The sequence below is a fragment of the Pygoscelis adeliae genome, unplaced genomic scaffold (assembly GCF_000699105.1).
Source record: "Pygoscelis adeliae isolate BGI_AS28 unplaced genomic scaffold, ASM69910v1 Scaffold41, whole genome shotgun sequence".
Lineage (NCBI taxonomy): Eukaryota > Metazoa > Chordata > Aves > Sphenisciformes > Spheniscidae > Pygoscelis > Pygoscelis adeliae.
The window spans coordinates 6,090,802-6,103,362 of record NW_008824373.1 but is presented as its reverse complement, the minus strand read 5'-3'; positions in this window follow the sequence as shown (position 1 = coordinate 6,103,362).

Genomic DNA, 12,561 nt, shown 5'->3' with positions numbered 1-12,561 from the left:
TTGTTGGACCTCAGAATGTTACATTGTTAATATCTTAAAGTGCTGTCTTTCACAAGAGGAAAACACGTATTAATCAAGACTTCCATATAGGTCTGATGAATGTCTCAATACACTTTATTTCATTTGTTTTGTTTTGTTTTGTTAAATAATCTGTTGTTATCTTTTAGAACTCCATAGAAAAGACACTTAGAATAGTTCCAAAAATAATACAATTTATCATCTCGGTACAATTCTTCAACAATACTGAACATTTTTTTTTTTAAACTCTTGCACACAAAGCTGGATAAATTAACTTTTTAATTGAACTGTACTTCTTTTTTCTTTTAAGTGCTAATTATCATCTTGTCTTTCTGCTTTCTGTATGTATTGCATTTTCCTACTCTGTCATTTACCGTGTCTATTCAATTAACTTGAAGACAGTTTTATTTATTTATTTATTTATTTATTTATTTATTTATTTTTATTTCTTGATCTCTGTTCAACAGCATGGCACATGTGTGCCATGAGGTATCATATGCTGTCATCATACATCATCAAGAAAAGTGAAGGGTCACTAAGTATGAGAGGCACCTGTTGATCAGCTGTTATGTGTAGTGTAGATAGCTTTGTGTGAACCAGTAAGCCTAGTCTCCCTTTAAAGCCCTAGTATTTCTATGGAAAAAATGGTTTCAGAAGAATACAGGGTGACTCGTTCAGGAGTGGCTATCAATACTGCTGTCATGTAATGTTAGTTGAAAATTAATCCCTCTTAACAAAATATATTGCATCAGTAGCACTGATGATCTTGTGAGATAATACTTCATCAGTAAAGTTTCACTGTTGAACAGGATAAAGTCCTTTCAAAGTAAGTTAAATCATGTCCCAATGACTAAGCAAAAACCATCCATATATCAGCATGAAATTAAATGGGGGGAGGGGGGGGAAGGAAATAGAAATAATCCGAATTCACTAGGAAGGAGAAGAAAATCCTTTGGTCCCAGAGGAAGCACCAAAGAGATCATGAGCCCATCATACCTTAAGGGATACATATAAAACAGATTATAGCCACTTAGTGTGAACGTCCCATAGGAAAAATCTGAATTTAACACACTCTTTAACTTACTGAATTCTGTTTCTAAATCTCTGATTTAGACATCTAGGAGAAAGGAGGAACTCTTAATCCCTGAATATAGGATAGTCTAGAAAGCAAAAATAGTGCAACTTGAAGGCAACACCCTTCAGCCTCTTCTGTATCATCCCCTTTTCACTCAGCTTAAGCTCTACAGGGAAAAAAAAAAAATCAAGATTCTTTGGTCAAATGAAAGAGAAAGAACAAGAAAAAGGATAATTATGTAGTCTTGTGTCTGGGTGCTGAGAAATTCAGGACTTGTACTATCTCTTGGGAAGGTTCCTGATGTAAAATAATACTGCTTTAAAAACAGTCTTGAAAACACTGAAATCAGCTCTTTACCAGCTGAGTGAAATCCTGATTTGAATGCCTACAAATCCTCGGAATGGTAACACAGGCTACTGCAATGGTTTTTGCAACATCATAGCAATTATTCACTAGGGTGTTCATATTCAGATAAAATGATGGGAATTCTGTATATCTAAGGCAAACCAAATATTCAAAACTCTCAAGTTTGGTTCAATGTCTGCCCTATCTACTATTCTTTTCTGAAGCAATTTGCCAGCGTTTGAACAGTTTCCTGTACTTTCTTTAACACACCATATGCATCTTTCTTACTGCTGGTCATTTTTTCATTTCCCTGTTCATCTACATCGGCTATAAAACAAAAACAAAAACAAAAACAAAAACAAAAACAAACAAAAAACAGAATAATAACCACCACTCACTATATTTATTGCTAGGTGGCATGCATAATCTCTGTGCCTAAGAAATTTATCTCTAAACACTTTAAATTTCTCTCCATTACTCAAAATCATTCAATTTCACCCATCATTTCCTGCATACTACCAAAATTTGTTCTGCTGAAATTCATTGTCCTTAGGTCTCACTTCAATCCTAGCTATAAACTAAAAGCGATTGCATTACAACCTCCATAGTTACCTTTTCTCCTTACACTGTTCAGCAGTAGTCTACTCATATTTACAGAATTGCTGATTAATTTATTTCTTCAACTTAGTATGTTGCAAATTATATTTAGGAATATTTCAATATTGTGTCTCATTATATCTTATTATTACCCTTGTTTTGTTTGATTTTCTCTTCTCTTTTCTCATGGGTAATAGAGAAGTACTTGTATTTTATTTAATGTAAAATTAGAAAGATTATATTCAGTCAATATTTCTGATGTCTGTAGACATTCAATCTTGTAACATATGCAGGAAAAAACTCTCACATAAGTGACAGATAATTTTGATTGTGTCAAAATTATATATTAGGTTTCTAAACATGACCAGCTCTTTGTTCCAGCATTAACACAAATTCACATGTTACAGTGCCTGGAATGTCAGTTTTTCTTACCAGAAAAATGTATAGAACCTCCTAAAATGCGTCACAGGCTAAATTCCAATACTAAGATTTTTTTGTTTTGTTTTGTGCTTCAGAGATTTTTCAGAACATCTCAAAACATGAGTGCAAATACATGGAATAGAAATGGTAATTTCTTTTCTCTTCATCTGCAAGACAGTGCTTGCAGTTATTTTAAGGAATTCTGTAACCTTTCTATAAAAAAAGAATGTATCTCTGACCATAGGTAAAGGGAGACTTTTGCAAATAGACCTTCCTTTTCCTCGTCTCCTGCTAGTCCTCAGTGCTCCTTCTCCTCTAACTGGAGAGCAGTCACGGATGAGAATTGAGGTCACAGACTGACCACAGATGGGGATTCTCCCACCTCCATCACCAGAAAGCTCACAGAGCTTGTACAGCCCCAGGCAGTATTTCTACATAGCAGGATTACCTTAGTTATGCTTGTGGCAGAAAACAGACCTGGAGTTATTGTGGAAACAGAGCCCTTGTCTGGCTAGTCAGCACCTCAGGAACACCGTGGCTTTGGGAGGGACACGCTCCATGAGGGGACAGGCTGTGTGACCACCAACTGGAACAAAGTAGGAGGGTCAATACCATCTGCCAGTGATTTTTAGTATAGGACAGCATGATTAGCTACACAAACACAGTTATTATGAAGGAAGTTACTAAGAGTCCACCTTTCATTCTGTTTTATGCTTCAGAAGAAAACATTTTCTCTAGAAAAAAATATCCATAAAAATATTTCTGTTGTTTAGTGTGCCTTTACTGAAAGCAGCTATATTTCAACAGTTAGAGGAATCATAGAATCATAGAATCATTAAGGTTGGAAAAGACCTCTAAGACCATCGAGTCCAACCAAACACCACCATGCCCACTAAACCATGTCCCTAAGCACCTCATCTACACGTAAAAATTAACTGTCTTTCTACAACAGCTAGCTAACCAATAGACAGAACTATTTCTGTGTTTTGTTCCTGCTACAGCAAGAGTTAAAATATATCCTTTATATTTACCTTTCTCTGCTGCCTCTTAAGAGTTACAGGCACTGAAGCCAAACACAATGCTCCCAATTGGGTCATTGGACCCAAAGCTTGATCCTGAAAATGTGCAGCTCCCAAGAACCAAATCTTTTAATGATCTCTTTGCTACCGATAACAACAATTTTCACCGTTTCTTACAATACATCAAATGTTCAAATATTAACTTATTTAATTACCTTGTTGCATTTATATTATGAAAAAGTACATGGAAAGTCAGAGTGGTTGGTAGATTAGCGCTGCAAGCCTGTATAGAGAAGCTGCAGAAGCACAAGCAGGAAAAGGTGGGGGTTTATGGTATAGTCACTGTCGGCAGTCTGTAAACATCAGCACTTACTACTCATCCTGACAGAGGATGTATCTTAGAACAACCCAGACTAGCACATTCATTGTGTTACATGCTATTCAGACAGTCTGTCTGCTTTTATTTCCACATCTTTTCTTTATTTCAAAGTGAAGGGAAATCTGAACAAAGAGAATTTCACATTGTGTGTCATATCCTTGTTATTTCTTGTTTAATGCATTGCAGCTTTAAACCTGTAGTTAACCAGCCTGAATTTTACAGTTTCTTGGGTTCAGTGGGATGTGTACATCATGTAAAGACACTGACTGATTCATGGTATCAAGGAAACAAAATCTCACAAGACTCCAGCTTGCCTCATGGCACTGTCCAGCTTATTTCATGTGTATGTCTGATTTTTCAGAATATCCAAGTTCAACCATTAGCTGTGTCATTTATTCCCTTACTTTCCTGATGATCTGGAACTTTGTCAGCAAATAACCTTCACACAAGGGAGCCTTTAAACAGTACCTCCACAAACAAAGTCACAAGAGCAGGGTGCTGTTATTTTTGTTGCAGTTTTCTCAGCTTGCATCTGTTAACAGTGAATGGTAATAACATGCTTTTTGTGTAGCTACCTAAAAGGCTATTCTCTGGGTTATGGTAATTGTTTCAGTGAAGTCCACAAAAGGCATAACTGAATGTAAATGGAATAATTAGAAAATGGCTCCTGCAAATACCTAGGGTCTAAACACATTTGAGTTTATATGCTGCACACAAAGGTAAATAAAACCTTTTAGCAAACTGGTGTCTTGCTCTGACTGTTTAATTATTCTTCCAACAATATTTTACATACGCTGGAATACACACTACAGTGTATGTCAAGATAGACATAACGAATTCAGCAAGTTCTGTCACGTCTTCCTTGTCTAAGGCTCCCATGACAATGATAGGCAAGGAAAATGGAAGGGAGGATGCAGTAAGGAAAAATGTCAGGTCTGTTATATATTCTCTAAAAGACCTAGCAGGGGTTTGGGTTCTGTAAACAACATAAATAATGAATCCCAAAGCTCTTTAAATCATTGTTGCCAATTTCATTTTCAATTTACACCTTTACTAGCATAGTTTATGTTTAGGTTTACTGGAGTGTTGACAGGGTTTCCATAGTATAAAGGATATTTTTTAAGCTCTAATAATCTCAAACACTCACCAAGCTCGTATTCTCTCTTCTTTCCCTGTTAAACTGCCTGTAGGTTGATTCAGTGCTATAACTGCAATCTTTTATATCAGACCCTGTAAACCCAGTTTCTCAGCCCAAGACAGAGCACAGACTCTTCACTTCTAACTCTTAAAGTCCTCTTTGTCAGGGACCCTCCCAGCTTTTTTACAAAGCTCAGCTTGCAAGTAGACTAAAAGATTGGCAAAGTTAAGCCATTTGTTCTTTTGTATTTACATAAAAGAACATTTACGACTAATAATATTAGGAAAATAAAATGTTTTGCTCCAGCTTTAAAGATGAATACAACTCATTTGTGTCATATTTACTCAGCTTCTGTTAAGCTACATTTGTCAGGGAGTTGATTAAGGTTAGACTGTCACTGTCCTATCTTGGATGAACAGGAGACCAAAGGGAAAATCAGAATCACTTAGGAGAGCAAAGAAGACAATTTATTTTACCCTTCCATTCTGCGAAGAAGCAAAGAGAACTAGTGAATGGAGGAACTCAGGACTTCTGAGTGCTGCTTACAGTAGCTGGCTTGCAGAGGCAGCAATTAACTACTCCATATAAAAAAGTGACATAATTCTTCCCAGTCTGCAAGAAGAGGTAAGAAGGGCAAGATTATGTCCAGAATTTAGTCAGCCATGTGTTCATGAGATACAGCCACTGCTATACAGTGTTTATTCTGGAAGCTTACAAACCAACATAAAGTGAATTAGCAGAGACAGTACTAATCTAATTTTCTTTTGTTCCTTTTTCTTTCTCTTCTGTGTTCTCATAGATCTGGATGCTGAATTTTCTTATGCTACTAAAATGTTCTTCACTGGAATTTTGCTATGGTTGGCAGCTGTCTGCATTGCAATGCAGCATCATTCCCCAATAAAAGGTATCTGTTCTGCAGCTTTGGTGGCACATTTTCATTAGTCTTTGCATGTCTCTTTGGAACCATATAAGCTTCATAGAAGAAAACAGTGTCTTCTCAGAACAAGCATCATGGACACAATTGCCAACCCTTCCTTTTTAAAAGGAATATGCCAGAAATATTTCAGAAAGCTAAAAATGTCAAGGACAAGGTCAACCATGGATGATTTGTGCTTACAAAATGCCAAGAGTATAATATGCAAAATATTGTCTTCATAACAGTATGCAGATTACGTTGTTAAAGGCTAAAAACAAAAACAAAAGAAGTTTTCAGTCTTAGGGCTCATCCTTAGGATTGTCTACATTTAAAACAACAGAAGGTTAAAAACTGGGTTGAGAAATACTCTCCATTTTGGATAACCTGTAGAAAAGAACCTTCTCAATCTTTCCTGTTTTACATGTGGGGAGTGAGGGTCGAGAACAATTTTTAAGTGCTGTTCAAATCATTCAAGGCAGGGTTTAAAAGTTTTCAGCATGTTTTCCTGTGGTAATTTTCTCACAAAGAGCAGTGTTATCCACCATGATCCCAGCTAAACCAGAACTCCCCATGTTTTCAATCCTATATCCACCGTTAGCTTCCTCTGCTGTTTGAGATCAACCCTTCAGTTCACATCTGAAAAGTTCCTCACGACCATTGATTAGGACCATGTATTCAGCAGCTGAAATTCTTAAAAGAAGAAGATCCATTATACCTGTTCCTGCCTTGCTGAGTCAAATGAAAATATATGTCTACACATTTTAATGTTTAGGTGTGAGTCAGACTCCTCTAAAAATATCAGATGCAGTTCAGTGCTTTGATAGTCCTGCCACTAAAATGGGCAGAGTTTTGGAGAGGAAGTCTGAAAATAGCAGTTCTATTTAATAATCGGTGTTTGATCATCTAATAACTCCTCCTGCAGGAAATCTGATGGCATGTTTTCTCACTTATTACCTTCCCCAGACAATACTTACACAGAACTGAGTTAACCAAATGAAGACAAAGACAGATTATTAGACACTGATTCTTTTTTTCACTCTCATTTTCTAACTCCCTCCCTGCACAGCAGCTACGCAAATCTCTATTCACAGTACCAAATAAATGTTCCATGAATGCAATGTTCTTCACAGTAGAGGAAGCACAAGCAGCCCAGGCTAAAGAGGAAAAGCTACAAATGACATGATACAGCTTGCAAACAGATGTCAACACAGACAGAACAGTACACCATACAGAATTATACCAGGATCACCGATTCCCGTGTTAAAAAAAAAAAAAGAAAAAAAAAAAGAAAAAAGAAAAAGGGGGGCAGGGGAGGGGAAAAAAAAAGGAAGCAAGAAACAAGAAAAAAGAAACAAGAAAAAAAAACAAGAAAAAATAAAAAATAAAAAAGAAAAAGAAAAAAGAAAAAAACAAGAAACAAGAAACAAGAAACAAGAAACAAGAAAAAAGAAAAAAAGAAAAGAAAGAGGAAAAGAAAGAAGACAGGTGAGGAGGGACTCAAGGCTGGTCAGTCTTCTCTGTATATTATTTCTGTAGGTCATGTGCATAATCTCATTAACCTCTCTCTTCCCCTTTGTTTCCATTGTAAGGTGAAGCTCCTGTATGTTTCCTAAGTAAAGTAATAAGAAACAGCATGAAGATCCAAATGCACCTTCAGGTCCTTCCCTTACAAGCTCACATTTGGGCAGAGGCTCTGGCTGCTTCTGTGGCGGAGATGTCCCATGGCCTGGTAGCCACAACAGACACCTTTGGCTCATTTCCCAAATGCAGAGCTTATGCAGGAGTTTATCTGCAGACTGTCTGTAGTCCGTGGTCTATCTAGAGCTCTGTGAAAAAGGGACAACAGGCCTCTCTTTTTCACTCCAGAATACCTACAGCAGGGCTGAAAAAGAACTAATATCCTTTTGGGAGATGGGGATGCTCAGCAACTGTTTGAATAAAAAGGGATCATGTTCTTGAATCTTGATTACAGACAAACTGTGTTTAGCACAAAGCTGATTTGTGAAACAAGAGCCTTGAGATGATAAGGGATTAAATCAGACTTTGGTGTAAGCTGAATCAACATCAGGATTTCTGTAATGGAAAACTACATGGTTGATCATACTGTCAGGCAGAATTGGGTGGAGTGAACACAATTTGGTCAGGGTCTGACGCATATACAGTGCAAGCAGAATTGGTTTGGCTGATTATGTGTTTCCTGGAGATTTCCCCATGTCACTGAACAGAGCCACTTATTACCAGAGTTTAAATATGATTATCATTGGTTTAATTTTTTCTGTGCACAGAAACCAAACTAGAGTAACAATCCCACCTTCTCATAAGGACAACTGCAAAATTATTTTCACTCTATGTTTCTGTTGCAGAAGGTGACACTATTTTGTCTCTTTTACAGAAATGAGACACAGATATTTCTTTCTGTCTGGAAAATGTAGTATTGTTATGCGTTAACTGAGATATAGCTTCAGAAAAACTAAGGCTGTCCATATTAACATACAGAAGTGTTCTTCAAGCTGGGAGAATAATAGCAGGCAAAACAGTATAAGCTTGAAAGAGGCAACTGGTCTGTATTCAAGAAAAATAAGTATTGCTACATTTCTGTCCCAGAGAGTCTGGATAGCAGAATCTGAAGATACCAAGGAAGAATGGATATGGAATAAAAGTGAGCTTTCCACAGTTCATAGTTCTCTTTTACAGTGATAAAATAAGGAAGAAGAATAAATACCAGGGAAAAGGAGAGATAAAATGAAAATAATAAAAAATAAAACATGATCTGAAAAACTGTACCTTGAAGCAATTTAACGACACGCTTTTTTGGGCACTGTAGAGACTTTCTTTTTTCTTTTCCCCAGGAATGTTTATTATTTGTACTTGTGGATATCCAAGTTCCACTACACAAAATAGGAATTAAATTACTAATAACTGATGATTGCTTTGGAAAACAGCATTGTGTTTAAGATGATCCAGAGAAGGAAAATTCTGATTCGAAGCCATTCCAAAGTGGTGATGTTTTCAGCATCTTTTTCTGTCCCAAAACTGAGGGTATGTGGTGGGTTTCCCCATGCTCTGCTGCAGTCTCCTCATTCCATTTGCAGCACTCCAGCTGCAAACAACTCGGAGGACAAACTGAGTCCTCACACTGAATGGAGCTGAAAACTAGGACTTAGCTGGCTTGAGAACCTGATACCCATCCAGGCAGGGAAAGCGTGCAGAGCAGCTCTGCGTTCTCATTAGCAGAGGTGTTGGGGGTCATCTGCTGCAGGACCCCCTTCCCAAAGCAGCTGTGCATAGGAGGTCTGGCCAGCATCCAAGCCAAACAGGCACCCCAGCCTGTGATGCCAAGGCCAGGCCTCCCATTACTAAAGCTGTGCTAGAACTGACACAATCCAGCATCATTTTCCAGATCCCTTCAAGTGCAGAAATGTGCTCTTGTAGTATTTCTGTCTCAACTTGGGGGAAAAAAGGATTTTTACATAAGGGGAGACTAGATTGCTATCATTGCCCGCAGCAGTTGGTTGTGATAATACATAGCTCACTTAAGGCTTTTCATTAGATGAAAACTCATTTTCCCTCCTTCCTTTTCATTCTCAGTTAGTTTTCTGCAGGCGCAGAGATCCTTCTCATCATATGGCCACACCAAAAAAAAAAAAAAAAAGCATGATGACCCAAAGGAGGGAATGTGGTTAAAAGACTAGAAAATGGAGAAAGAACAGAATCTCTCCTTTTGGCAGCAACCTGGATTTATACTGCATTCAAATGGCCATGTAACCACAATCCACCCACATTAAGTAAGGATTTAGGAGACTGCAGACACAGACCTTCTATCTAAATTTAGGCAACACATTTTTCATTGTATTACTTATTCCATTCCGTAAATTGGAAAGCAATACTCTTTGAGGTCATTGTGAGGATGTAAATATTAATGCCTGTTAGGAAATCAAACACTGTAATGAAGATCCCTACTGGAAATACATACTAAGTAAAACTATTACAAGGAAAGTTAAACCAAAAATTTTGTTTACAGGCATTGAGGAACACAAACAAAGTATCTGCATCTCCAACAGATGGAGATATAAATATATGAGTATATTTAATCCACAAGCTGTTTTAACAGTCTCCAGGATGAAAAAAGGGTATTGGTTACATCTTTGAAAACTTTACAAAAAATTTCCATAATTTTGAGCAATTATTTCAGAATTATAACAAAAATTATCCATAATTTAGTTATCTGAAAGTCTTTAAAGAAACTGACACAGTGCAAGTATTTCATAATTAAGCTAGCAGACAAAAATGGAGTCAACTGTATTTATGAATCATCTGGATTATTGAAAAGAAAATTTAAGAGAATTAAATGATGAAATTTTTTATCAGCCACTTGCTGGTTATCTGACAGGTTTAAAGAAAGATTGATACAAGTTTAGAAATAAGATTAAAGATTGCTAATGAGAAGCTAAAAAAAAGCTTCACTCAAGAATAGGCAATCTTATCTGCCTTTTTATACACTGAATTTTAATTAATGTCTTAATGCTGACTTCAATGGATTAATAAATATTTACATTTTCATGTCATATTTATAATTTTTACATCATCTCCTAACATGTTTTAAAATAAATAACTTAAGCTACATTTCTTATCCTGTTTATTTTCACAAAGCCATTTGTCACTTTAAAAAGAGACAGCAAAATCGTAAAATGGATCTGCCTAGGAGGCTAAGAAAGTAGGCTTCATGTAGCAATCAGTGCATCAATATATATAGTTCATGAAAAATCCCACCATATAATATACGAGTAAACCTTGAGGAACACAGGCAAGTGTGGACTAATACATATCAATTCCTGCAATTTACCAGTCCAAATACTCTGTAAAAATTCCCACTAATTTCATTTATGCTGGGAAAGGTGTTAGATAAGTGATATGATTATAGCATACTCACTCACCGTCATAATGAGTTGCTATGGAAAATGTCTGACCAGGGACAGCATCCATTTTAAAAATTAATCTGTGCAGCTCCAATAGGGTGCTGAACTCACTGGGCTCAGGATCAATTATCTAGTTCTCATAACCTTTTCTTAACAAGTGAGATACATAAACCTGGTTAAAATCAAAGTCTGTAGAATTTAAGATATTGAAGCAAAGCTCACACTGTTCAATTTTTAGTGTCAAAGCTGTCAATATTAATTATAACAGTTAAGAGCCCAACATCCTAATAAACAGATGGAAAAACGGGTCATTCAATTATATCCTAGAACCAAACTCCTTGTAGTTCATCTAGCATGTATTCATCCATGGATAGCTTGTTACAAAGATCATACTTCACTTTATCTTCCATTTAAAATGTAATGGCACCTTGTAGTGTTTTTTCAGAGCAACAGTTTAAGAATAGCTAATTGATTTATGATATTGTTTGTGGGTTTTTACCAGCTTCCAAAGAAATCCTGGTAGGCCTGTAGGCTAGGTGTGTGGATAAACTGAAGTCCCAGCATCTTTGTAGTCATACCACATTAATTTTGTTGTGTAAATAGCAAAAGACATAACAGATGCACTGCTGATCTGCAGCATGATTGAATTTGGTCTTGTCAAAACAATGCTAATAGTACAGATTTTTGATATTACAGAGGGCCCAAACACATTAAGAAGAGTTGAACAACTGGTATACTGGAAGTGGGTCCTTAAGTTAATGATGTGATGTCATCACATAAACTTCTTGAACCAGAATATCTTGGAGACAAGATAGATACCATTCTGAGAAACCTTTTTTTCTTATTGTAATTATGTAATGTTTGCATTTTGTTAGCATTCCATTTTTGCAGGCACTCTACATGAACACAAGGGTTAAAATCAAAAACAAAAAAAAGAAATCCAGTTACCAGGACAAAAACAAAAAGGTAGAGAAAGGACAATGAGATTACAAGAAAAATGAAGTTGTTGTTACCATGAAACAACCTGCTAATAGCAGGTATCACAGGTTCACAGGTGGAATATGGGTTTGTTCACTGTCTTGTAGAAACTAAAATGATCCCTACGCTTCATAGGTAATTTCTGGAATGCGATGTTAGACTAGGGATTCCTATCACAGGAACACATGTACAGCAGAAATAAAGAAAAGGAAAACAGAAAATAAAAGTCTAGCAATCTGATATAATACCCATGACCAGAAAAGAAAGCTTTGAGCTGAAATGTGGGTGACTGATAATTTCAATAGCCTGGTTATAATTGCGTTATTTTGATTCTACAGGCCATATGTTGTCTCCCTCAGGCTAGATTCTGGCCAAAGATCATCTGTCTGGTAGAACACTGTACTGATCTTAAAATATATAGAGACAAGCAAGAGTCCAGAGCAAGTAGCTAGTAGGAGATCTGAGTTATTTTGGGAACCGTTAATTGAAAGAAACAAAGAAATAAAATGAAAAAGCCTTATAAGCTTTATCAAACATAACTATAAATATAGCTGCACTTCAACCATGCTTCTTTGACACTTTCTTCTGAATCTAAGACTGATTCAGATAACGGCAGCAATTTCAACCTCTTTTGGTAATTTGAAAGCTACACATGTTTCTGCAGTTACCAAGTTCATATGAGTCCGTGATTTAAACCCTACTATCTGAGAGCTTACTGAGTCACAGGATAGTATTCCGGTCTAGAAAAAGCTGCTGGATC